At 44.5% G+C, this 24898-nt stretch overlaps 1 long non-coding RNA gene across 13 annotated transcripts in view; it reads right to left on the bottom strand.

Annotated features, from left to right (window-relative positions):
• The window catches only part of LOC133502110 (uncharacterized), a 78557-nt gene that overhangs the window by 5732 nt on the left and 47927 nt on the right, over positions 1-24898 (bottom strand). For 10 of the 13 annotated variants that reach the window (XR_009795353.1, XR_009795355.1, XR_009795351.1 and 7 more), the window contains 4 exons: positions 23191-23358; positions 14462-14529; positions 11382-11456; positions 745-2148 (listed from right to left, as the gene is read on the bottom strand). This is a non-coding gene — a long non-coding RNA (uncharacterized LOC133502110). Of the gene's footprint in view, positions 1-32; positions 2149-11381; positions 11457-14461; positions 14530-23190; positions 23359-23857; positions 24589-24898 lie in introns of those variants that run through there. The other 3 variants (XR_009795348.1, XR_009795356.1, XR_009795350.1) reach the window with 3 other exon arrangements.

Here is a 24898-nt window from a genome sequence, read left to right as displayed (position 1 = left end):
ATTCATTCATTTTCTTAGCCACTTATCCTCACGAGGGTTAGAGGAGTGCTGGAGCCTAGCCCAGCTGTCAACGGGCAAGAGGCAGGATACACAGTGAACTGGTTGCCAGCCAATCCTAGGACACATAGAAACAAAGAGCCGCACTCGCAGTCACACCAAGGGACAATTTGTCCATCCACCCATTTTCTTAGCCGCTTGTCCTCACGAGAGTCGTGGGAATGCTGGAGCCTATCCCGGCTGTAAATGGGCAGGAGGGGGGGGGTACACCCTGAACTGGTCGCCAGCCAATCACATTGAGATAAACAATCACACTCACAATCACACCTAGGGACAATTTATTCATCCACCTATTTTTTTAGCCACTTATCCTCACGAGGGTCACGGAAGTGTTGGGGCCTATCCCAGCTGTAGATGGGCAGGAGGCGGGGTACACCTTGAACTGGTGGCCAGCCAATCACAGAGCAGATAGAGACAAACAGCCGCACTCACAATCACACCTTTGGGCAATTTAGAGTGTCCAATTAATGTTGCGTGTTTTTGGAATGTGGGAGGAAACCAGAGTGCCCGGAGAAAACCCACGCAGGCACGGGTGAGAACATGCAAACTCCACACAGGCGGGGGCCGGCATTGAACCCGGGACCTCAGAACTGTGAGGCCAACAGTTTACCGGCTGATCCACCGTGCCACCATTGGGAAAAACAACTAGAACACAATAATTGCCAGTAGTAGTAGTGGAGAAACAAGTTCATTTTCAAACCTTTTATTGAAGAGACAAAAACAAAATCCAATGATGGCAACGATTTCCACAACTTTACCTGTTGAGCGTCCCCCTGTTGACGTATCGCTGCCCTTCGGGGAAGGCAGTAGGTTGTATAGTTATCTCCTGATTGGGCAACATCACTACCCTGAAACCACACAACCTACTACCTCACCCCGTACGAACATCACGAAGGTCTCGCGGGACGTCACAACGCCCCGGCACGAAACGGGCCGCTGAGTGCAAAGTCGCTAAACGGGGGCGCCGAAGCTTAGGGGACGTCACGGGGCGGTCATGCGGGCGTCCAATCGATCAGACGACATTACGGTCACTTCAGGAAAGACAGTAAGTTGTATAGTTATCTGACAGGAAGGGCGTGACCCTAAAACTATACAACCTACTACCTCACCCCAAAGGACAGTCTGGCAAACGTTGGCTTCTTCCTGGGATTCGCGCTGCTCGCCCGCTTTGACACACAAAAACATTTTTTTACTGTACACACGTCACATTTATTAGATAATTTAAGACGCCGCCCCGTGTGTTGAACAAGCAGGACTAGCCAGCACGGGATCACTGGCATCCAAGAAATCCTGCATTTATGGTTTCAATATAAAGATGTGACTTGGAAAAAATACTGAATTTAAATGTAAATATTTAAATAGTTTTGTGATTCACGATTTCATGTATTAATTGTGCAGCTCCTAGTGGAGTGCGTGCATTCGCCACTAGGGGGCAGTGCACTCATGCGTATGTATATACAGGGACATGATTAAATTGGTGTCATAAAGTTAATTCAGTTAGTTCAATTCAAAACTGAAACTCAAGATATGTACACTTCACTTTTTTTTTTTTTTTTTGCAATCTATGTAGAATTTTGATGATTCAACCTTACAACAAATACAAATTTGCCATATCCAGAAAGTTCAATATTGGACAACAAAAATAAGGACAATGGAAGTTATTTTTAATGTAAAAACTAGGCTGAAATTTGCCCTCACAATAATTTCCCAGGTGAGTTCTGTGCTATAGCAATTCAGAAATAAATGAAAATTTTGACCATATCAATCATTGAGATGCACCTACCTGTACATAAGCACTCATCAGCCGTAGTATTATTATTCATTTTTCACCCTTGAATACAGTTACAATGTCTGACTACATGTTGTTGATCATTTGGTGTTAGATGCCAGATTTGTTAATCCGTCTCGAAGGAATTGTGCATTATTTTTGCAACTCAAATTAAAAAAAATGAACCCAAAGAGAAACAGAACTGGTTCAAAGTCAAAACTAGCCTGTGCTGTCCTGCGACTCCCCACTCGGTGTTCTGTTTGTCACCTCCTCTGCCGTATGACAACGGTGGGGGGACCTCGTGGCGGAACGTCGACGCGAACCTGAAAGAACCACAGAAGAAAAACATCTTTTACTCCCACAAAAAGACAAAATCAAATAACTCATCTGAAGGTAGGAGAAGTCGTGTGGAAACATCTGTTTTTATAATTGATGAGCATCGCGTTACACTGTTATAATACAACCACAAGAAAGAATATATTGTTTGTGCGTACGAAAATAATTATAATAATTAAGTAAAAACATTTCCTCTTGTAAAAGAATGGCTGCCATAAATTCTGCTCCTTAACTCTGTGACCAAGTTAATATACACTACATGTCAGTTTACCAACTGATGACAATTGATTACCCCAAAGGGGCACACTCGAGCACAAAAGGTAAGCGTGAGACCGGTGGAATATATGTGTCGAGGAAGTGACTTTTACTGGTCTGGCCCTGTTAGCGCTTCGCTAGTATGTTACTGCCGTGCCTCAGTGATTTTTACCGGTATGATTTTTTTTTTTTCCCAACTGGCCCTGTTAGCGTGGCACTAGTGCTAGCCTTTGCCCGGCACTAGCGTTAGCGTGGCAGTGCTAGCATTAAACTCTCTTGTGTATTGTCTTTTTTTGTAAATATCTCGTGTTTCAATGTGGGCACTTGCAGCTTTTACACAGCTACGCTGTATGTATGTACCAAATGGTATTTCCTTTACAAATTTACCGGGTGTGTCTTATAATCAGGTGCGCGCCGTAGGCCGGAAATTACGGTAACTTTATTTTGAAATAGTACTACACTACAAGGCGTGATGTAAAATCACGACTGCGCCGTCTATGCATTTTCTGTACTCAGTTATCGTGATATACTGTATCTTACCAACTTTTAGCATCTTAGCTACTGGATGAGTTCTCATTCGAAATAGTTCTTGAGTACATTCACACCAATCTCACACAGGCTTCACCACAATTTGTACCGTTTAGTTTATAGAACTGTGCTGCATCATACTGAGAGCCCTTACAATTTACGGCTAATTTGTGCATTTTTTCTAACAGCCGAGCGGAAAAGGTAAGAATGAGACCGGTGGAATACATCTGCCGAGGAAGTGACTTTAACAGGCCCTGTTAGCGCTGTGCTAGCTTGTTGCTGCCGTCTTACTGGCATGTCTCAGTGATATTTACTGGTAAGTTTTATTTTAACCAGTCCTGTTAGTGTGAGCGCAAGCGTTAATGCGGCGTTGGCCTAGCATTAGCGCTAGCATTAAACTCTTTCTGTGTACCGTCTTTCTTTGTAAATATCTCGCATTTCACCGCGGGTCTCAACGTGGGTACTTGCGGCTTTTACACAGCTGCGGCGTATGTATGCACCAAATGGTATTTCCTTTACAAATGTACTCGGTGAGGCTCGTAACCAGGTGCGCTCTGTAGGCCGGAAATTACGCTAAGATAAAAACTCAAGTTACCGTCAACCGCAATCATAAAAACATTTTTAAATGAGCAACTGTCAATCACAACCAGTTGCATTCATAAAGGCAATTTTTATCGTGCCTTTTGTTCTTAATGGGTTCACAGGTGAGCTCTCCAAGATGAGAAGGCAAGAGGTGGTGTACACCCCGGACTACTCCCCGAGCAACCGCACTTTTAAAAGTCATTAGTTGCAGGTAACGTTTCGCTTTGCGTCCGTGTTCCAGCGTCTCGCAGTCCTCCGAAATACACAAAGACCGCCTTTGTCAGCAAATTCATCAACAGGGACCACGTCACAATGCGCGAGGGCAGCACGTCATGTCTTCGGCCTGCCGCGTAATCAACAGCATGACCGCCAAGTTGTCGCGCAGTCTGCAATGCTTCTGAAACTCGTTTTCGAACGGCGTCGCAATTTAACAGCCCATCAAAAATGACGTGTATCCTAACACACAAGCTTGAACAACAAAAAGGATAGAATGACAACCTTCTATGTTGTGTAAATTAATACTCATCTAAATGTATAATTTCTTTGGCCCAAAAAGCGGGGTGTGGTAAGCATGCGATCATGGCCACGAGCCTGAAATACCCACACTCTTCTTCTTTGCTTACCCGTTTCTTCACTTTGAATTATTCTAATACAGTTACAGCGGGTGGCGTGGTGGCTCAGCTGGTAAAGCGTTGGCCTCACAGTTCTGAGGACCCTGGTACGATCCCGGCGCCCCCCGTGTGGAGTTTGCACGTTCTCCCCGTGCCTGCGTGGGTTGTCTCCGGGCACTCCGGTTTCCTCCCACATCCCAAAAACATGCAACATTAATTGGACACTAATCTAAATTGCCCCAAGGTGTGATTGTGAGTGCGGCTGTTTGTCTGGATGTGCCCTGCGATTGGCTGCCTCCTGGCCGTTGACAGTTGGGATAGGTTCCAGCACTCCCGTGTGAGGATAAGCGGATAGGAAAATGGATGGATAAATTGTCCCTAGGTGTGAGTGTGGCTGTTTGTCTCCATGTGTCCAGCTGGGATAGGCCCCGGCACTCCCCCCGACCCTCGTGAGGATAAGTGGGAAAAGAAAATGGATTGATGGATGGATAGCTACAGCGGGCAGATAAATCTGCTTCTTCCCTGACAACTGCGCAATGTTTGTGGCACCTCAAAATGTTGTTTTTGCGACGCAGATTTGGTATGCGCCCGAGGGTCAATCGCCAGGTGTCGGGGCGTTCGGTTGCCAACTGCAATTTGTTTGCGATTTTCCAGTTCAGTCGTGTTAAACCGTGCCGCTCGCTGATGAGAGGACGATAAGTGCGCCCTGTCACGCTTGCGCGAGTCGGATGGCATTTCTGACGACTTCAACATACCGTGCCTTTGGGTGAAAAAGAGACCACGCAGGGTGGTAGAGCCGACATAATTAAATGGGGAACTGCATGGTTGTGGATGACCACATTATCACCCACAAGACATCATCTGGCCTTTGTCACGCTGACGTGACGAGTAACACGCCGTCAATACGGGAGAAAAAAGTGGAAGCCGATGGAAGCCGCTCGGGCTGGCGACGGGAGTCGGAAAATTGTCAGCGCGGTGGGTTTTGTGGCGCCGATTGACTTTCGAGTTGTTCCAGTTTGAAAACATTTTTCTCCCAAAAGGAAATGATAAAATTAATTTGTTCCAGGGTCCATTTTGTTGCCATCGTGAAATGTCGAGTGACATTTTACAGGCAAATTTCCCAGCACCCCATTTAACAATCTTATATGTCCTACAAGTACAAAAAAACGTTTGTATGCTAAAAATGAATAAAACTAAACTAAAATTACATACCTTTGCTTTGAAGACAGATTACGGGGAATATAATTGTCCAAAATATACCAGGCTAGTCGCTGGCCATCACGCTTTCGGGTTATCCTATTTATATGAGCACATGCAAATATTATTATTTATTTATTTATTTTTGTCATTTGTATCGAGCTCGTGCACGTGACGTCATCATTTTCACGGCGCCATATTGCCGGTCAAAAAGAGCTGCTCGACAGTGTGGGGGACATTGAACTGGAGCCGAATATTCTCAATGCCTGAAACTAACAAACGAGACAGATATTCAAAAAGATCATTCTCTGGAATACCAGATGAAAAGACCAGAAAATATCGATGGACTTTTGGCAATTAAACGTGATGGATAGTCCCCAACCAAAATACACACATGCCTGTGAAGCGATCGCTTTATTCCAGGTAGGAATTATTCTTCCCAATCTCAAATTACCAAAACGAATTTATAATCCCAAAATAACTATGCGTGTAAAAAAAAGAAAAAAACTGTCACAGAGGTTTACGGGGGTTAAGTGTGGCCGCAATCGCTTCCGTGTACGTTCCGTGGAGACAACTCCGTCCTCTTGAATGCGAGTGTCTGTAAAACCAGGGGTCATTTATTTAAATATTTGTATTTGTATTGAATACTAGCGGAAAAGATTGATGGATTCCGGCAAAGGTTAACGTTTGGCCGAACACGCTTCTGCATTCACGACCCGTCAAAACTGTCACTATGTGGGATTTATTCTTGATTGAGAACAAATCCAGCAACAAAGTATTTGTCTGCGTCCAGACTTTTATACGCTTTCAAACTTTTCTGCGTAAATCTCAACGATTTACTCACCAGATGCATCTGTATGTCGACTTGTCCAAGACAAGCGGAAGCAAATTAACAGTCCAATTTCTTATCGGCGAAAACATCGACTTCGGCATTAAACACGGGTCTTCTATGCCGAGCTTATCTAATTTTTCCACATACCGTCATTTATTTCACCTTCTAAATGTCTGACGGTATCGTCCTGCTATATGACATATTTTCGTGCCGCCTCCAACCGACTTAGCATTGAGCAATGCTTATATTGAGCGGCAATATGGCGAGCTAAACAAAGGTCACGTGATTTTATGACGTAGGTGCACGAGCTCTATTGATGGTGTCATGGCTTCTTTTCCCTGACAGCTCATTGCCACTACTGGACACCAATGTGGTAAAAACGCACACAAGAGATCACCAAACAATTTCTGATGCTAGCTAAACTGGAGGCTCCTAAGATTTGTGAGCTAGCTTGAACTCAATGACTTTTTGGGCAGATTTTACAATTTTGGTCTCTTAACTGTGCTACTTCTGAAGTACAACAGGGTCTTCGGTTTACAAACGTGTGACAAGGTAACTTGTTGATGTTGGGTAATTTCATACAGGCTCCCATTTCTGGTGGTAACGTATTTTAAGTCCTTTGCAAGCGGTAAAGGATAGCCACAGTTCCTGGTACGTGGACGTCCATATGCGAGCTACTCAACTCCCTCAACAAGCAGACGGGCTAACCTGAGCTAACAATGGCCAACAGACAAGTGGACAACAAAAATATTTGATTAAAAGATGCAAAAATCGGTTGCCTACTCAAATTTAAAAGATATGATAGATGCAGCTCCATTTTGTTGAGTTTTCTTTTCAGACTTGTGTGTTAGCATACACTAGTCACAGGTGACACCGTATTTCAATTTTGGTACAAATTTGGATCTTTGGGTGTCTTGATTGTTGCTCATGTAGTAAATTTTGCATATTTTACTGTCATCATTCACAAAAGCCACAGTCCCTGCTTGATCTGGGAAGGTCGAGGCATGCGGTCCCGTCTGGCTGCTGACGAAACATCGCTCATTCTAATATAGTCGCTGGCTCCGAGTCCAGTCCGCTTTCAAGTGTAGCCAGTCGCTATCATCCAGTAACAGAAAAATGCTGCCCAAGCGCACTGCAGACTTAAAAAACACCCCTTTGCTATGAGCGGTTCTTGGAAGTGTGCAAAGTCAGCACGATGGGCTCAAACGCGTGAAAGGGGAGCGCTTGTATCCGATCGCCACTTTGGCCGGGCACCTCCGCGAGCAGCTGACGACCCGCTTTTCTTTCGGCACCTCCGCGTTTCATAATGTCGCACAGACGCGCACCGGTAGCGGCATATGAATGCGCCACACACGACGCAAAAGCACAACTCCGTCATCGGCGCTTCAGCCGGCCTCCACTCAAGAGACCGGCACGGTTTAAAAATCGACTTTAATTCAATCACACTTAGGTCTAAGTGCTATCGATCAATACTCGGTCTCGGTGCAGTGGTAGGACAAAGTGAAGTGCTCTAACCTTGTAATGTGATCTATGGGCTTCTTTGGTCAGTGTGGTGGGGTAGCTTCGCATCTGGATGCTTAGATGGAACAGATCCAAAACATTTTGAATCAGCGTTCTACTTTGATATCGCAACCAAATTAAATCGGTACAATCGTTCATTGGCTTTGGATGGAGCCTTTTTTTCCCAGGTAAGATTGAAACTGAGTTCGTGCTTAAAGAAGAAATAAAGAACAACAATGGATCCTCGAAAGTCGCCCAAATCTTCAAGAATTTGAACCGCCGCCATGATTGAGACCACACACGATATCAGAACAGAGCTCAGTACTGTGAGCTATTAATGGGGAAATGCTGGTTTTCCTTTTGCTTGGATTTTTGTGGGTTGTTAGTGAGAAAAACCCGCATCGCCATAAGTGCAATGACAGTAAATTCCGGTCTATCAGCCACGACTTTTTTTCCCACACGCTTCCAACGCTGAGGTTTATGCCGTGATGTGGCTAATTTGTGCATTTTTTTCTAACGGCCGCAAGGGGCCACTCGAGCGGAATGGGTAAGAGTGAGACCGGTGGAATATATGTGCCGAGGAAGTGACTTTTACCGGTTCGGCCCTCTTTCTGTGTACCGTCTTTCTTTGTAAATATCTCGTGTTTCAATGCGGGTTTCCATGTGGGCACTTGCGGCTTTTACACAGGTGTGGCTTATGTATGTACCAAACGGTATTTCCTTTACAAATGTCCTCGGTGAGGCTTATAACCAGGGAATTACGGTACTAGATCTTAACCCTAACCCTTGGATATAACAGTTAAGAGTGTTGAATTGTACTTAAAACCAACGACAGTTCAGGTCAGCAATGACTAATTGCATAGTTCAAATCCTTTCATTCCAAGAAAGAGGCATAAGCTACATCTATGCTTCGCCATGATTATTATCCAGCAGACAAATGTTAAGTTATGTCACGGCATCCAACACTTGAGTACAAAGGGTCGGCGGTGCGGCGACAGTCGTCGTTTCACACTGAACAAAGAATGTGCAACGTGAACCCCGACAGCATGCAGATGATGGATAGATAACATAAGGCAGCAGATCGATGTTAACTAATATAACCTGATATGACGAGTTAAAACATATTCTAACACCCCGGGAAGCGGTCAAGGATAGACAAAAATGCCCAAAACCATCAATTACTTTGTGGAACAAATATTAAGAAACTCAACTCACAATTTGCCGATGGCCTCACAACTCACGCCGAGTCATTCAACACGCAGACTGGCTCGCAGGTTAACTGCCAGTCAACTTTCAACTCATTCGCTTATGCCCAAGTCACTCCCCAGGCTAGGCCCCGCCTTTTAAAGCTATGCATACACAAAGTCACAGATTATTACAGTAGAACTTGAGGATGATGACCTAACTGGAAGAAATAATAACTGGACCTCACTTGCATGTTATTGTTTATTATAGACATCCAGCCATTTTCTTAGCCGCTTATCCTCACACGGGTCACGGGGAGTGCTGGAGCCTATCCCAGCTGTCAACGGGCAGGAGGCGGGGTACACCCTGAACTGGTTGCAAGCCAATCGCAGGGCATAAAGAGAGAAACAGCTGCACTCACAATCACGCCGACTGTCGAATTAATGTTGCATGTTTTAGGGGTGTGGGAGGAAACCGGAGAGCCCGGAGAAAAGCCACGCAGGCACGGGGAGAACATGCAAACGCCACACAGGCGAATCCGGGATAGAACCCGGGACCTCGGAACTGTGAGGCCGCAGCTTTACCAGCTGATCCACCGTGCCGCCTTATTATAAACAATACATGTTAATTCTAAATGTCAATTCATCGGTGGGAAAAATATTCTGTAGCTCGAGCCCCGCTGTGTCTATTTTATCTATCTCTACACGGTACATTTGAATGTTAGTTGTCTGACGGTGCAGACAAAGGGAATCCGAATAGACAAAGTGAAGCATTTGGAAAGCTTCGCCCCTCTGCAGGACCCCGAGAGTAGCACACTAGAGGGGAAGGTGGTGATGGTGGGGAGTACAGGAGTGAGGGAGGAGAAGCAGCATGTGCAGCATGGTCCTGTTACACATGTGAAGGGGGGGGGGGGGGCGATTGGCGAGCCACAGGGCGACTGCTCGCAAAGTCAGACAGGCTGACCTCTTAGTCACCTACCGACACGAAGCAGATTTTGATTCAGCGTCGAGGTCATGTGCGAGAAAATCCAAAATTATTTTAGTGTGCACGCATGAAGCGCAGACATGCACGCACGCGGCTAACGCGAGCCCTGTCCAACTGAGATGCGAACCGGCCCCCCCGGCAGCTTACCCTCTCCACCAAGCAGGGTCGTAAACATGCTAAGCGAAGAGGGCTGGCTTAGACCGAGCTAGCCTGTCCCTTTGCGGCCCCACATCCACATCTTTGGCGTTGAAAAAAAAAAAACAAAACAAAACAGAAAAACGAGCCTGATGATTATAATGACAGGGCACGCGGTGGGGGTCACACCAGACCACTCAGGCAGCCCAGCCTTGGCAGCTGTTTCTCATCTCTCACACGCTGCGTACAGTCACATGTACATAAAGACTCTTGACACGCAATTGTGCGGGATGCAAACACCGGAGTGTGGAGGATATAGTACGTGTTGCAATCCTATATATTTGGAAAATCCGTGTAAATTTGGACACCGATACCTAAGAAGAATGCCAGGATATACTACATTGCGCCCTCTCCTGAAATTCTCATTTCTAATAATAATTCACCATTGGTTCTAAAATTTAAACGAGGCGCAGTACGGCAGATTTGCTCGATTTTGCCAATTGTCGATAGGCAAAATTCGTGCTCCCGCTGCCTTTCTGATCAATGAGAACACTCAGCTGCTTGGCTACAAAGTAGGAAGTCAGGAACCGGGTCCCAAAAACAGCAACTCAGGACAACCGCATTTTACACGCATGTATTTTTCCAATAATTTCCAATCCTGTATTTATTGTAACAGAGGAAATGACTCAGAAAAGCTCCGGGACTGGTGTCACAAAATATATATTTCAAACCCAAACTATGAGTTCGTTCCTTGAATGCGGGCCAGACGGTCAACGATCTGGATTCATTCAGTTTGCGAGAAGGAGGTGAGAGTTGTTGCAGGACAACTCGTGGCTGCTCGCAATGAGCAGTCCCTGAGCATCTGACAGTTCCTGCCCAAGAAGATCGCTCACCACACCTGGCCCTGTGCGATCATATTTCCCCCCGTTTCATGCTCAAGGGGGTCATCAAGATGGGTGGAATCCTTCCAGCAGTACATGAAGGCAGGCCAGGGAGGGCATGGGAAAGTTCATAGACTCCAAAGAAATAGCTTGAGAAGGGGAAAAGCTAACATTTCTACTTATTTAAATGTTAAAATCTCTCATTTGTACTTTTTAAATTTTATCTTGTGCGGCACCAGTCCAGAAACACACCTCCTACAATGAACTTATGCTAAATGATGAAAATGTGGATCAGAAAATTGTATTGTAAAGAACTCCTTGTATGTCTTGTACAAGGAAAATGCAACAATTATCACCATAAAAATGTAAACTACTTGGTATCTCTTTCGACCCAAGATAAATTATGGATTCACGTTTGTCACTCGTCGAGAAAGACTTGAGTGTTTTAATGATTTTACCGCCAGTGCTTACCTTATTTTTAAGTTTTCATGAACACATATAAACTAACAAAAAAACAAAAAACACATTACCTGTTTTTCCACTGGTTGTTTTTCCCCCCAATGGGAACTTTGACAATAACAAACCAGCAGAGGTCAGCCGGCATCCTGCAACAGATCATTTTCAACTGCGTTAGTTCCATTTTCTCTTATGAAAATCCCCCAACAGAAATGTAGTTTACGCGGTGGTGCATAAGGATAGGTTTAGGTTCTATCACGAAGGGGCTACGTTCACTTTGATTTTATCAAAAGAAAAAAGTCACGTCTGCACGTTCATATTCGCCTGCCGAGTCTCAGTCAGCTCGGGCAGTGCCCCATTGAGGTGCATCTGTCGCCCGCTATATTTAGCGGCCGCGTCAGATAGCGCTGCAGACTTGCGTGTACATGAACTTGAGCTGACAAAACGCCGCGCTGAAGCGGGCAGGCCAGCGACGTCGCCCGTCTGTAACCTTGAGAAGCTGATTGCGCCCCGTTTTCGGAGGCGCGTCGATGGTTAGCTAGCAAGAATGCAGCTAAACGCGGCGAAGGCTGCTATCGCGACGCTTGGCAGCAGCCACCGGCTCCGGGCTCGCTGCCAAAAGCAAGCGCAATATAAAGTAATGTACTCTGATTAAGCCATTTTCATAATCCCCCCACCGTGCGTTGGACAAGGTTTGTGGATTTGAACACGGCGTCATGTCGTCGCACACTCGTGCCCACGTGCGTGCGCGCCGTCGCCACGAGGCCGTCCGCGCGACATGTTACATGTTGCGCGCCATCTGCTCGCTATAGGGTGATGGTTCGAGCTCACAGACATGCCCCAGAAACACCGCGCTTATGTAAAAAAAGCATTTATAATTCATTCTATAAACACAATATGGACGCCGCAGCACCCCATATGTGCAAATAGCGCTCCAATATGGAGCCAAAGGCGACTTTCTGACCCGCAAAAGAAGCCGTTGAGCTTGAGATGGGCCCAACTAAGTAGGTCTTAAAAGATAATTGTTGTATTTTTGCACCTAGAATATGAATCTGCTAAGTACTACTAATTCTTCAGTTCTTTTTAACGCATGTCATCAAACAAACCATCTTGGAAGACTTCAGCTCAGCGAGCACAACGGCAGGACTCCACAAGTGGGGGTAGGACTAATGAAAGGCTGGCTTGCTGAGGATTATATGAGCAATATAGGGGTGCCTTGAGATATGAGTGATGCATTTTTGACCCATGTGCAATAATTTGTAAAGCCAGCGCTATATATGATGGCAGTGAATGCAACTCAACTCAGTATACAGAAGCCAATGGTTTGGCGGGGAATGGGTTAATAATTCAAAAAAAAAAAAAAAAAAAAAAAGCTTTACCCTTTTTACTTGCCGAGTTAGGTTAACAGTCAAACTACTAAACAAAACCCAAAAGTTATTCATTTTGTATTTAAAAACAATAGCACAGCTTTAGGTAAGTTTGCTTAATTTAATGTTAAACAATGCAAAATACCGTAGGCGGTCTTATGAAACAATACCCCGAAGTGTATATTTTCTGACAATTTTTTTGCATCTTACTACAGGACAGCTTTCAGGGATTTAGTATGTCCCTTTCTCAGTATGCTTTTGTCCCCAGGCATGTACACCACTATGATTGATGCCTAAAAATATTTTTTCAAACGTGCATTAATGTGTTTTTAAAAATGATAGCATGTTCGTTCTCCTTAAAAAAAAAATTCTTTTTTTTTTTTTTAGGAACGTTGAAATGGATTAATGTCATTTCAATTGATTTCGATAGGGAAAGATTATGAGTACGTTGGTTATAAACATGGAAAAAAAAATCTCAAGGGGGGAAAAATTATCTCAAGGTACTGGTGTACACGGATGAATTACATATATATATATTACTTTTACTGCACTTCAATATACTTACTCCTATGCAACAACACTTGCACTATTACTTCCATTTTCCTGTCGTTAAGTCATACATCCTTCAAAGGATTATTCATTTTTATATTTGATTTTCTTCCCTCAAAGGATGAGTAATTTTGCTTGATTTTAATTTGTTTTGTACGTTGGAAATTTAACATTTTTGCACAATTTCACAATGAATCTGCCAAGTTCAACAACATGTTTCTGGGGAGAAACAGAACTTTTCGCCGAAAAAAAGTATTTTATAGCCAAAACTGATTTTAACTGACATCCTCCAGTTTCCAGTGAAAAGCTAGTTTTCTTTAAAAAAAAAAAACAATTATTGGGGGCATGACTAAATGCAAACATGTTGGTCTTGAGTACCGATCGCACTGCCCGTTTTTATTTTGAATAAGCCACAATTTCTTTCCCCAATATTAAAACTGTACCTCATTCCTTTTCCACCAAGCTTCACCCTCCCACACAAGCACACGCAGGCCATTCCCTCTTTTTAACTGAACTTGAACCCAGGGCAACTGATGTAAAATGAAAATAATCAGGAACATTTTCCAAAGATAAGACACTATGTTAAATATTTAAGAGGCCAACTCCTTCCTCACGTACACACCAGCTACGGGGAAGGAAAAAAAAAAAAACAAAGAACTCGTGCGACTCATTTTTTTTTCTTTTTTTTTTTCGAACAAGAGACACGCTGCAGTGGAGAGAAGTTGGGAGGATCCGAGTAACATCTGCACATGTAATCAAACGCCTGGCACTTAAGCCAAGCTTGCTGGAGGGGCCCGAGGTTAGCGAGTGCACGGCGGGAGAGCCGAGACTCGAGCTGACGCAGGGTGCTGCGGTTCGGGTGGAGACAGGTACACTGACAGGCGCTTGAGTGCCGTTCAAGGAAAAACGGAAGGCTGCACTACAGGGGATAAAGGCACTATAGACACAGCAGTTAAAAAGAAAAGGACCCATTTTCTTTTTCTCTCCCTCCCACCCCGCCCGCCGCCCGACTAGTTTGGCAGCACCGCACAAAATGGCGGCGCTGGAAGGCAAGAGAGTGGAAACCATTTTCTAACAAGAGTTCGGGGCGGGCTGCGCCTGGTGGCCAATTAAGGGTGCACCTCAAGCGTTATTTTGCAAGTTAAAGATGATGATCTTTGTGTCTAACAACAAGGCAACGCAGACAGAATGGCGGCGTTTTTACAGCAGGTGGCGATAGAACACCTTTGGGTACTTACGACAGAGGGCGCGTCAGCGCCCGACTTCACAGCTTTGGGCCTCTTGATGACGTTAGAAGTCAACCCGCCTGAAAGAGATGGAAAAAAAAAAAGTCAGCTATGGCGGCCCAGAGGAGACAATTTAAGCGGCGGCTTTGGGATCTTGCTAGCTAAACTTGGAAACGCAAATAGCATGGTGCAGGGTGGACGAGTAAAAACCTAAAAATGACGTTTGTGCAGCCCTGTGAGCTAGAAAACAAATTAGGACAACTACCACATCAACTCTAAAAAAGATTATTTGTCATTTCTCTTACCTTCTGAACCAGCTAGCCAAATAACGAGGTAGCCCGCTAGCTCATTCATTAAGTAGCAAACAGGTTTTCTCATCTAATTGTGTTAACCTATTAACTCAGTACAAACTAACTAAACCATTTCCCCAACTAACTCACTGGTCCTGTTAGCCTAGTTAGTAGCATAATTGCCGATTTCATTTTTTAACATTTGAACTGATTAAAAATAAATACCAAGGCTTGTATTTTTTGTTGTTGTTTCTCTATTTATTTGGGTCATGGTATTCTGCAAATGTCGAGTCAAGGCAACTGGACTCGTTTGTTAAAGTTGATTCAAAATGACAGCTTTGATTGCTTAACACTTTATATTATTATTCTAATCTTCTAAACATGTAGCATTTGCATAATCCCCTTAAATGGTTATGTAGGACAGTGAGCCAGCTTTTCGCAGTCTGCAATTCATAAATTCAGTGGTCCGTTTTTTTCCGTGAACACATGCTCAGCATTTTTTTTCCCTTAAAAACGCATTTATTTGCAGAATCTCTGGATATTTTTGGCCTCTTTCTGCAATGTCCTAAAATGCTACAAGATGGCGCCAGAGCCTTGGCTAAAGGGAAAGTCACAATTAGTGTCAAAGAAGTATGTTGAAGTGACGGGGGAGGGACTAAGTTTAGCCTTTATTGTTAGCAAGGAGTTCCGTCTGTTTTTGCTCTGCTGAGCAGCTGCTGAAAGCCCAAGATGTAAGCCATTTATTTTCTTAAGTTAAATGTGACATGGGTTTGAAATTAAAAAAAAAAAAAAAGTTTACGATGCGTCAATCCATCCATTTTCCGAGGCACTTTTCCCTCACAAGGCACGCGGGAGTGCTGGAGCGTATCCCAGTTAACTTCGGCCAGGAGGCTGGGCACGCCCTGAACTGGTTTGCCAGCCAATCGCAGGGGCACGTATGAAGAACATTCACACCTACGGGCAATTTAGCCTTCAATCAATGCATGTTTTTTTGGGGGGATGTGTGAGGAAACCAGAGTGCCCGGAGAAAACCCACGCGGCCACGTGGACAAAATGCAAACTCCACATTTTGAACCCCGGTCCTCAGAAATGTAAGGCAAACACTCAAATATTCTAGAACCATTGTTTATGATATATTAACACTTTAAACTGTCAATCTAGGCAATTTGAAACATTTTGAGGACGTCAATTAATCGCACTCGCAGTTCCTTCAGTTGCTCAGCACTGACAAAACATGCTAACCGACTAACTGGTTATGTAGCATTTGGGTTATTTGGCTAACTTACGCTCCAAACTGCGCTTAAAAACTGCAATTCAAACAACGCTGACGGCCTTCGGCTGTTGCGCTGCGGAGATGCTAACAGCGAGCAGTCAAGGGACGGCGCACGAAAGCCGGTCTTTGCATTCTTGCTATATGCACCAGCGCATACCCTCCACCCTCGCCCGCTATCAATCAATCACTTGACTGTACATGCAGACGTTGTGGTGACGCTGTCAAACTGATGGGGGTGGGGGTGGGGTGGGGGGCAAATGTCACGTGTATCGGCGAGGTGGCGCCTCACGGCGCGCACACACGTGACACGTCCAATTGTGCTTTTGACACGTGCGTGTGTAGGTGCACGTATTTTTTTTGGGTGCACCACGGACACCCAGTCCAACTTACGACTGTCCGTGGAGGACACTTGCCTATTAGAGGCCTTCACTGAGTAGGTGATAATTCCGTACAGGGACGCTAATTGTGGCGCAGGGCACGGCCTTGCTGCCGAGGCTCTTTTATATATTGTTTGGAACGTTTGTAATTACAGTTCAGCGCCTCGGAACACCGCCAGCACATGTTTATAGACTCATGAGTAACCCAACTCCCGCGGCCCGTGGAGACAGATTCATGTCCATAACTCGATGCACTCAATGCACTCTGTGTAGTGCACGCGTGTGTGTGTGTGTGTGTGTGCATACGTCGTTTGCACGCTTATGCGTATGACTCAAGAACCCTGGGTAAGTACAGTATGTGCAGTACAAATATGCATGTAGAAAGTACAACAAATGGCTTCGAGCGTTCTAAGACAGATCGCTTACATTTCAAGGAATTACCAGAAAGGAAACTAATTATCAAATTATTTTAAGCTTTTCAAGGAATAAAAGGAACAAGCAGTCAGCAACAGCACTCAGCAGACCACCACTAAGAGACAAAAGAGGCCTAGATATGGGGAGCTTGTCCACAAATAATGCAGATTTAAGACAGTTCTGGTTGCTAGAACAGCACCCCAGTCCTGTAGGTGGCAGTAAAACTAATACAAGTAGATTCGAACGTCAGGAACAATATTCACTTGCAACTCTGCGAGGCAGTAAAACGGAAAGCGGAATACCGTATTTTTCGCATTATATGGTGCACCTTCAATGAATGGCGTATTTTAAAACTTTTTTCATATATATGGCACACCTCATTATAAGGCGCATCGCTTTATAAGGCGCATAGAATAGACGCTACACTAAAGGCAGGTGGGTTACGTTATAGATCCATTAGATGGATCTGCACTGAAGGCTCGATATTGATCCATATATAAGGCGCACCGTCGGCTTTTGAGAAAATTAATGCCTTTTAGGTGCGCCTTATAGTGCAGAAAATATGGTATATTGCAGTAAAACCTCATGACTGGTCCTTGAGTCCACCACCGAAGGCAGAAGGTATGACCCAGTTACTGGTTTCAGGGTATAAAATGATTTTTAAAAGCCTGTTTTAAAACCACAAAATCTTTCCTTTGGAGTGGTATGGGATTTTTTTTTTTTTTTTTTTTTTTTTGGAGTCATCAGCGTTGGCAAAGCGACGCTACCGCTCACCCCACGGAAAAGTTTGAGATTTTTTTCAGGTATCTTGTTACTGAAATCCGTTTTTTTTCTCAGCAGAGCAGGATATGCAGAATGTGATCTCCGCCCATCACTCTTTGAAAAATTTAAGGTAATGTGAATATATTACTAAGTAAAATTCAACTGAATGTTTCCAACATGCATAATTACAAATGTTACAGTACTTATGCAGCTCATCAATGTGTTTCATAATGACAGCGTCCACCACCGCTGCTTTAGTTAGCAACCCAGTCTGGGCAACGTAGAGCAAAGACAAGCTTGACATGCTGCTTATGTTTACTTTCGATATTAATGGAGAAAGTTAAAAAAAATAGTTTTAAGATGCATTGAATGTCGGAGTATGCGAATAATCGAAGAAGAAGTGATTAAAGAGATTTTCGAGTGGGAAAGGTCTGGTCTGAAGCCAAAGTAGAAAGTGCAGAATTATGAGATGGTGTGTCATTTTAAAATTCCACCTTGGCACAGCCTGTTCCAGGATGAAAGCACAGACAATACAGTGCACAAGCCCCCCTCCCCTCCAACCCATACCGTCGTCGGTAGCTCGCGAGAGGCTGGCTGCTTGAAAAGTAGATCTTGGGGTAAAAAAAAGTCTGGGCACCCTGAGCTGCATGATATAAAATATTCAAAACCTGCGAGAAAGACTAATGAGAAAACTTACAAGCTAACTAGCATATCTTAGCAAACAATTAGCTACATATTTTCTGAGAAATAAGTACTTTTGTTGTTTGACATTTTGACTTTATGAAAAAAAAATGTTTACAAACCTTGATATTTCTTGATATATCGTCATAAAACCTCCATTTCCAAGCGTTATATAATGCAAGGTATTAAGTTTTTTCATTCCGCTGGTAACAATACATACACAGAAGGCAAAAACACTCTCCGCTTAGGTCGGCAAGGGTAATTACCTATTTTCAGTACACAATACTTTATACTTGTTTGCTGTCAAGAGTTTTTTTGGCAAATAAACAGCAAAACGTCAAGGCCGTAATTTCACCTTGTGCACATTATTATGTTACACTCACGCTATTGCCATTTAAATGGCTTTTTCTATTATGCAGTCGAACCATGTGACTCCTCACAGCCAATTGACGAAGGAACGTCGTGATAGTGATCTATACAAATGTAATTTCCAGGAGTTAAATATCCACTTTCCTTCTTCTATTAAGTGTTTGTAAATGGTCAAAAGTTTATGGTGACAAACACACAACCTAGGCAAAAAACATTCTCGACTTGGAATAGCGCAGGTAATTACATATTTTCAGTACACAATACTTGCTGCACTTGCTTGCTAAGACAAGTAAAAAAAAAATAAATAAGCCGGCATCATGGCAAAATGTTTGTCCAACAGCTCACTGCAACGCATAAATCGTCCTCCATATAAATGATAAAAATACGACTTCTATTTTTGGGAGTTAATAATGAATTCCTTTCCTTTACGAAGTCCATACAAAGTGTTTTGTGGTTCTGCTGATAATCGTACACCGAACGTCAAAACATTCTTTGCTTATGTTAGCATGGGTATATCCACGTTTCCAGGCCACAATAGCGAGACCGGTCGCTAATCCCTTGAAAAATGTTGGCCCTCGGTAAAAATGGTACCAAAACTCCGTGTGAGAGCTAATTCTGCACCATTTCCCTTCTTTTCTTTTACTTTTGCAGGAGAAGCCCCGCGCTAAACTTGCAACCGTATCTCCGAGCGAAACAATTTTGGCCGACGGTGCGCTTCTGCAGCGTCCAAAAATTGCCTTGGCAACAGCGAGCGCCAAAAGCTGTAGAAATATATGAGCAATGGAAAGGAAAAGTGGAGTGGGCGCCTCTCGCTGTTATCTGGACGTCGCTGTTGCCAGGCAGATAGAAGCCCTGAGAGACACACACGTGTGCACTGCGGACTTAAGCGTCTCGCTTTTATAAAACGCACACTGGATGACATTAGCGGTCACCGGCACACACACACACACACAAAAAGTAATAATACATGTAATTTGACAAATTTGCTCGAATGTAGTGAACGCTAGCTGGCCGCACGCTAGCTGGCCGCGCTCCAGCTGTGTAAAGCAGCCATTGAGGGCCCCTGCGTCCATGTGAAAGGTCTCTTTTCAGCTCGGCATGATGTCACCATGACATCATGTTGCTGTGGTTTCGGTGGTTAAAATCACGTGTGACCACATCCCAGCTGACATTCAGATTAACACAGACGGGGAAAAAAAAAAAAAAAAAAAAAATAAAAAAATCGAGGGGCCCCCCCAGTCCGCCCCAGTCGACAGTATGATGGACTTGATGACCGCTGCGTCTGGTGGCAAGAAAAGAAGGTAAAGGCTGCTTGTGTTTTTTTTTTTGCCGCACCAAAGTTATTTTGACGCCTCCGTGCGATACATTTGGAGGCCGCCACATTTCCTTTTTTCCAGCAACATGAGCAATAATTACATTTACACATTGCTAGATTTTTTTTTTTCACCCCAATTTTTTTTTTTTTTTAGTAATAAACTGTTACACGCTTTTCATTGGACAACTTGAGAACGCTTTGATTTGCAACAAATTCCACCAGAATAAAGTTTGATTTGGCGTATATCTGCGCTTCTTGCTAAGTTCAACTATTCAACTTTTTGATGACAAATTTGCAGTAACATTTTTTTTTTTTTTAAATAGAAAATCCCGTGGCGGCAGGCTACAGTACATGACACGTTATGACACGTGATCATTATCATTTCCGGGCACCGCTTCACACAATTACGCAACGCTAAAAATGCAAATCGTTTGCGACGTTTTTTATGGCATGCTACTAAATTCTGCTGACAGGGGGTACACATTTGCCATGGTTTAAGATACTAAAGCCCTGCGACCCTCGTGAGGATAAGCGGCCACGGTTACATGAGCATCGCTACGAAATTGTGTGTAGCTAAAACAAGCTTTACTGTGCAAGCGCCTATTTTAATGGGTTGACTATTTAAAAGTTGTGTTGAAAATAAAAAAAAACCACACAAATAATGCGCTTAATAAGCGTGTATCTTTTTGTTCATACAATTATTTACAGGTTACTGTGTTACAATACGGCACTAGTTGACCCAAACCACGGAAAAGGACATGATCCAAAGTTTCTGCACATATACTTATGTACCTGGGAATATTTTCCACACGACATAAGAGTCACTCCAAATCATATGGAAAGTGCTGTTGTAATAAAGTCTACAAGTATGGGTGACATGCTGCTTGTATACAACATTAAGTACACAACAACAACGTTGCAACATCGTGACGAGCCCTTCCGTAACATCCACTTAAAACATGGCACCCACGCGTTAGTGAGCACGAGGGCCGGGTTTGGATAAGTTATTACAATAGCTAAATAGCGTTGAGAAATTTAGAAAGAAATTTGCTTTCGGAACCTCCCTTCCAAAGGACAATACTTTCCTTTTTTTTTTGCACAAAAGCCGAGTGAATTCACACAGCACGGCGTTGGCGAGCCAGTACGAGGAGGCCCCATTCCACTTCATTAGCCGCGCAATCCAATTACAGCCGACACAAGAAGCAGCATCCAAAAATCTGCCGTGACGAAGATGTCTCCCTCTTGATTGACAATATTCCCTCGCACCTGTTTTGATATCGCGAGCCTCATCTGAGGGTGCGCGACTGACGCCGTCAATCAAAAGCGAGCATTGTCGTTTTAGCGACGGCTCGTTTTGGGACCTCGTGAGAGGGCACAAAGTGTAACCGTCAATAAAACAAACAAAATATCACAACACATTAAATATCAACGTCTTCCCTGATTGCAAGCACAAACATGCGCACGCACGCACGCACGCACACACACACACACACATCAGATCTACCCATTGCACTCTTATCCCTTGCATAATTTAAATTTAAAAATTGATTTTAATCAATCTTATTAACTATTTCTAAATGTACTCTTTTAAAATAGCCAAACAATGAATACGTGGTGCTTCGCATCTGTTTTTTTTATCATTTTTTTTCTCCGCCGTTGGAATTTAATTACTAATTTGCCTTTTTACAATGTCTTTTGATGTTAGTTAATGTGAACATAAAAAAAAAAAAATCAAAGCATAGCAAATTCCATTTTACAATATGCAATATTGTATCCTGTGGATAAAAGGGGTTAATATGATATCAGAGTGACTTCTCCACAATTTATCATTTTTAAACAAAGCACTGCTAGTAAATACATTGTACTGCTCGGATTATAATGCAATTAAAGTAAATTAAAATGGAAAAAATGACTTGCTTAAAAGAAAAAAAAAAAAAAATCACACACACTTTCCATTTCAGTTAACTTTGACATAAAAATGGTTTGGCCTCGTGTAACAAGACCATAAATAAATGAATATATTTTCCTCTCATGTGCTTGCTTTGGACAAACAAGTAGTTGGTACACAGTCATTAAAAAATACAACTAATAATTATAAAAAAATCTTTAAACCATTAAATACACTTTCCTCTCTCCCAGTTCATGTTCAAGTTCAAAGTCACCGAGAGGTTGAAGTTCAAGTTCGGCTGCCTGCTTCCCCCCCCCACCAACGTGTCCTTTGTGGCCCGTTGCACACGTCACGTTCGCCCGTTTAAAAGTAACGGTACACTTTGTACAAAATTAACTTGAGAAATGTTTGAGTAAAGCCCCCCGATGTGAAAAGAGACAAAGAACTTAATGAAAAAAAAGTCACACATATGCATTTGTTCAATGTGCTCCCGTGTGCCTCGCGAACTTTTCCGTTTCAGAAAGTAAAACTTCCACGTGAGACGCAAAAAGCTACAGGATGGTGCTATGTGAGGCTTCGCGTGCCAGCTCGCCGTGGAGGCCGCGCCATGCACCAACAAGCAGGGCATACCGTTAGGGAGGGGAAGGGGCTGGGGGAGGGGGGAAGGCTTACGATGTCTGAATTAAGTCTGACTGCAAATGTTAAGTTATATTGGATGAAACTCGAGTGCGCTCGTGTATGCGCAGTTGAGCAACACAACAAGTGATAAAAGATTTCACCAAACAAGCAGAAATGCACAATTCGACATTTGATCCACATGCAAGATTCTCATTTTAGCACAATTTCAACTTGTAGCTCATATCACACTTAACGTATTCTTCAACCGCACTTTTTATGAGCTTCATTTGGGCGTATATCGCACACAAAAAAAAGCACGTATGCAGCCATAAATCATCATGGCTGCACAAAGGGACCGGAAACGACAGGATTTCACAAACATCTTCCGAATTATCCGACGCTCCCTTTCGACGAGCCGGGCTAAAACCGTCCGAAAATGGTCCAGATTCACCAAATGCGGTGCGTTTGCGCCAACGGGCACAGCACACGTATGCCCGTCGCTCGCTCGCTGTCCGCACGCGCTCGGCCCCCGCATCAGTCTCACAAAGTAGCTCAGGGACTCGGCCTTGTCCTGCATCCTCTCACCAGCACCAGCAAACTGCTCCTCAACCACCGACGTGTCGGAAAAGTTACGGCAACAAAAGCACTTCGACGTGGCAAACATTCCTCAGTGAAGTTGATACAACAAGTGCTTATTATCACTCCGATCGTAAACAAACAAAAAAAACAGCCGAGTCAGTCAGATGTCACTCACCCGTCTTGAGAATGTGGAATTTCCGTCCGAGCCAGGCCGATTTCCTTCTCAGTCCGTCTTTCCCCCTCATCTTCTTCGTCTTCTTCTTCCATCTCCCGGTTTGGGCCCGCAATCTCAGCTCCGGGCCACCTCCATCCCGCGGGCTGAGCCTTTGAGTTCAAGTTGGGCCTGAAACAATAGGAGGCCATGAGGCTGCTGTGCCAGTGCGCGTGAGGAATGTTAGCAAATAAAAACGCTGTGTCTGATGTACGAGACAAAAAAAAAAAAAAAAAAAAAAGGGGGACACGGCGTGCCGGTCCGCTCCGGTTCGGTCTTACGGCTCGACGTGTGAAAAATTAAACCGTTTATGTGCTCGCTCTCTCTGGCAGGACGCCCTCTCTCCTTCGTCTCCCGGCGAGATGCCTTCAGTTCTCGTGCAAAGACTGACAAAAGTATTCAAAGCTGCAGCCCGGCCTGCTAAATCTAACCCCCCACCCCCCCTGACACACACACACACAGACACACACACACACACACACACACACACACACACACACACACCACACACACACACACACAGGCTAGAAGTGCACCAAGTGGACACAACATGCGAGGAAGGCAATCTGATACAAGAAAAGCCCCTCCGACGCCCCCCCCCCCAAAAAAAAATAAATGCACGATTACTAACGTTTTCGATCCCTCATCATCGCTTTTTCGGCCCCTTTTGTTCGCACTTGGCAGCCGTCCCAGAATAGCGTCGCGGCGGCTCGGCTGAGCCCAAAGCCGCTCGTCTGCCTGCGCTGTCGGGGAGTCGCGAGGGGAGGACGGAGCCGAAGGGATGGGAAGAGCGGAGGAGGAAGAAGAGGAGGGGAAAAATGTTGAATATCGTCGAAGGTCGGCCCACGCTCCCTCGCCGTCGTGGTCGTCGGGATGGCGGAAGGGTTGTAAAACCAGCACCTCCCGTCCGGCCGCCGATGGCAGCGGGTGAGAAACCTCTATTTTTGACTCAAATCCTCACATATCATCAACACCTCAAACACAAATAGGGACATTTTTTTTTTCCGCCGATAAAATGTACGATAACGCAGACTTGGAAGGAGCAAGGTCCGAAAGCGCGAGAGCACGGTGGGGGGAAAAAAATGGCTGCGCTGAAAAAGTGAAAGAAAAAGACCTCGTGGAGGAGTAACTTGTTGCCAGCTTTTTTCTGCAAGAGCTGCAAGTTGGAGGCAGAGGGTTAAAATCCAAGTGAGCTGAGAGGAGGGGGGGGGGGGGGCAGTCTATGGAAGGGCGGGAGGGTGCCGGCGGCGGGGAGGCCCGACTGTAGAAATAGCAGCAGACTCCCCCCTCCTCCCTCCCTCCCCTTCTCCCCATCTCTCTCTCTCTCTCTCTCTCTTCCACTCTAAGTCTCCCCCTTGCGTGGGGCTGGAGCAGAAAGAGAGGCGCGAACGAAACAGACTGCAAAAGAAGCAACGAGAGAGAGAGGGAGAGAGAGCGATCGAGAGATGGAGGAGGAGACTGATGATGAAACAGGAGGCGCAGCCATGAAGACCAAGGAGAGAGCGAGAGAGAGGCGCGGGCGGGGGGGGGAGAACAGGACGACACGCCTACACGAGTTGCGCAGACGCAGTGCAAACGGCGAGCGCCATAATGGCATCCGGTGCAGCATCTCCCGATGTACAAAAAAAAAAAGAAAAGGAGAGAGAGAGAGAGAGAGAGGGGATGGGGAAGA

The sequence above is a fragment of the Syngnathoides biaculeatus genome, chromosome 6 (assembly GCF_019802595.1).
Source record: "Syngnathoides biaculeatus isolate LvHL_M chromosome 6, ASM1980259v1, whole genome shotgun sequence".
NCBI lineage: Eukaryota > Metazoa > Chordata > Actinopteri > Syngnathiformes > Syngnathidae > Syngnathoides > Syngnathoides biaculeatus.
This window is presented reverse-complemented; position numbering and strand designations above follow the sequence as displayed.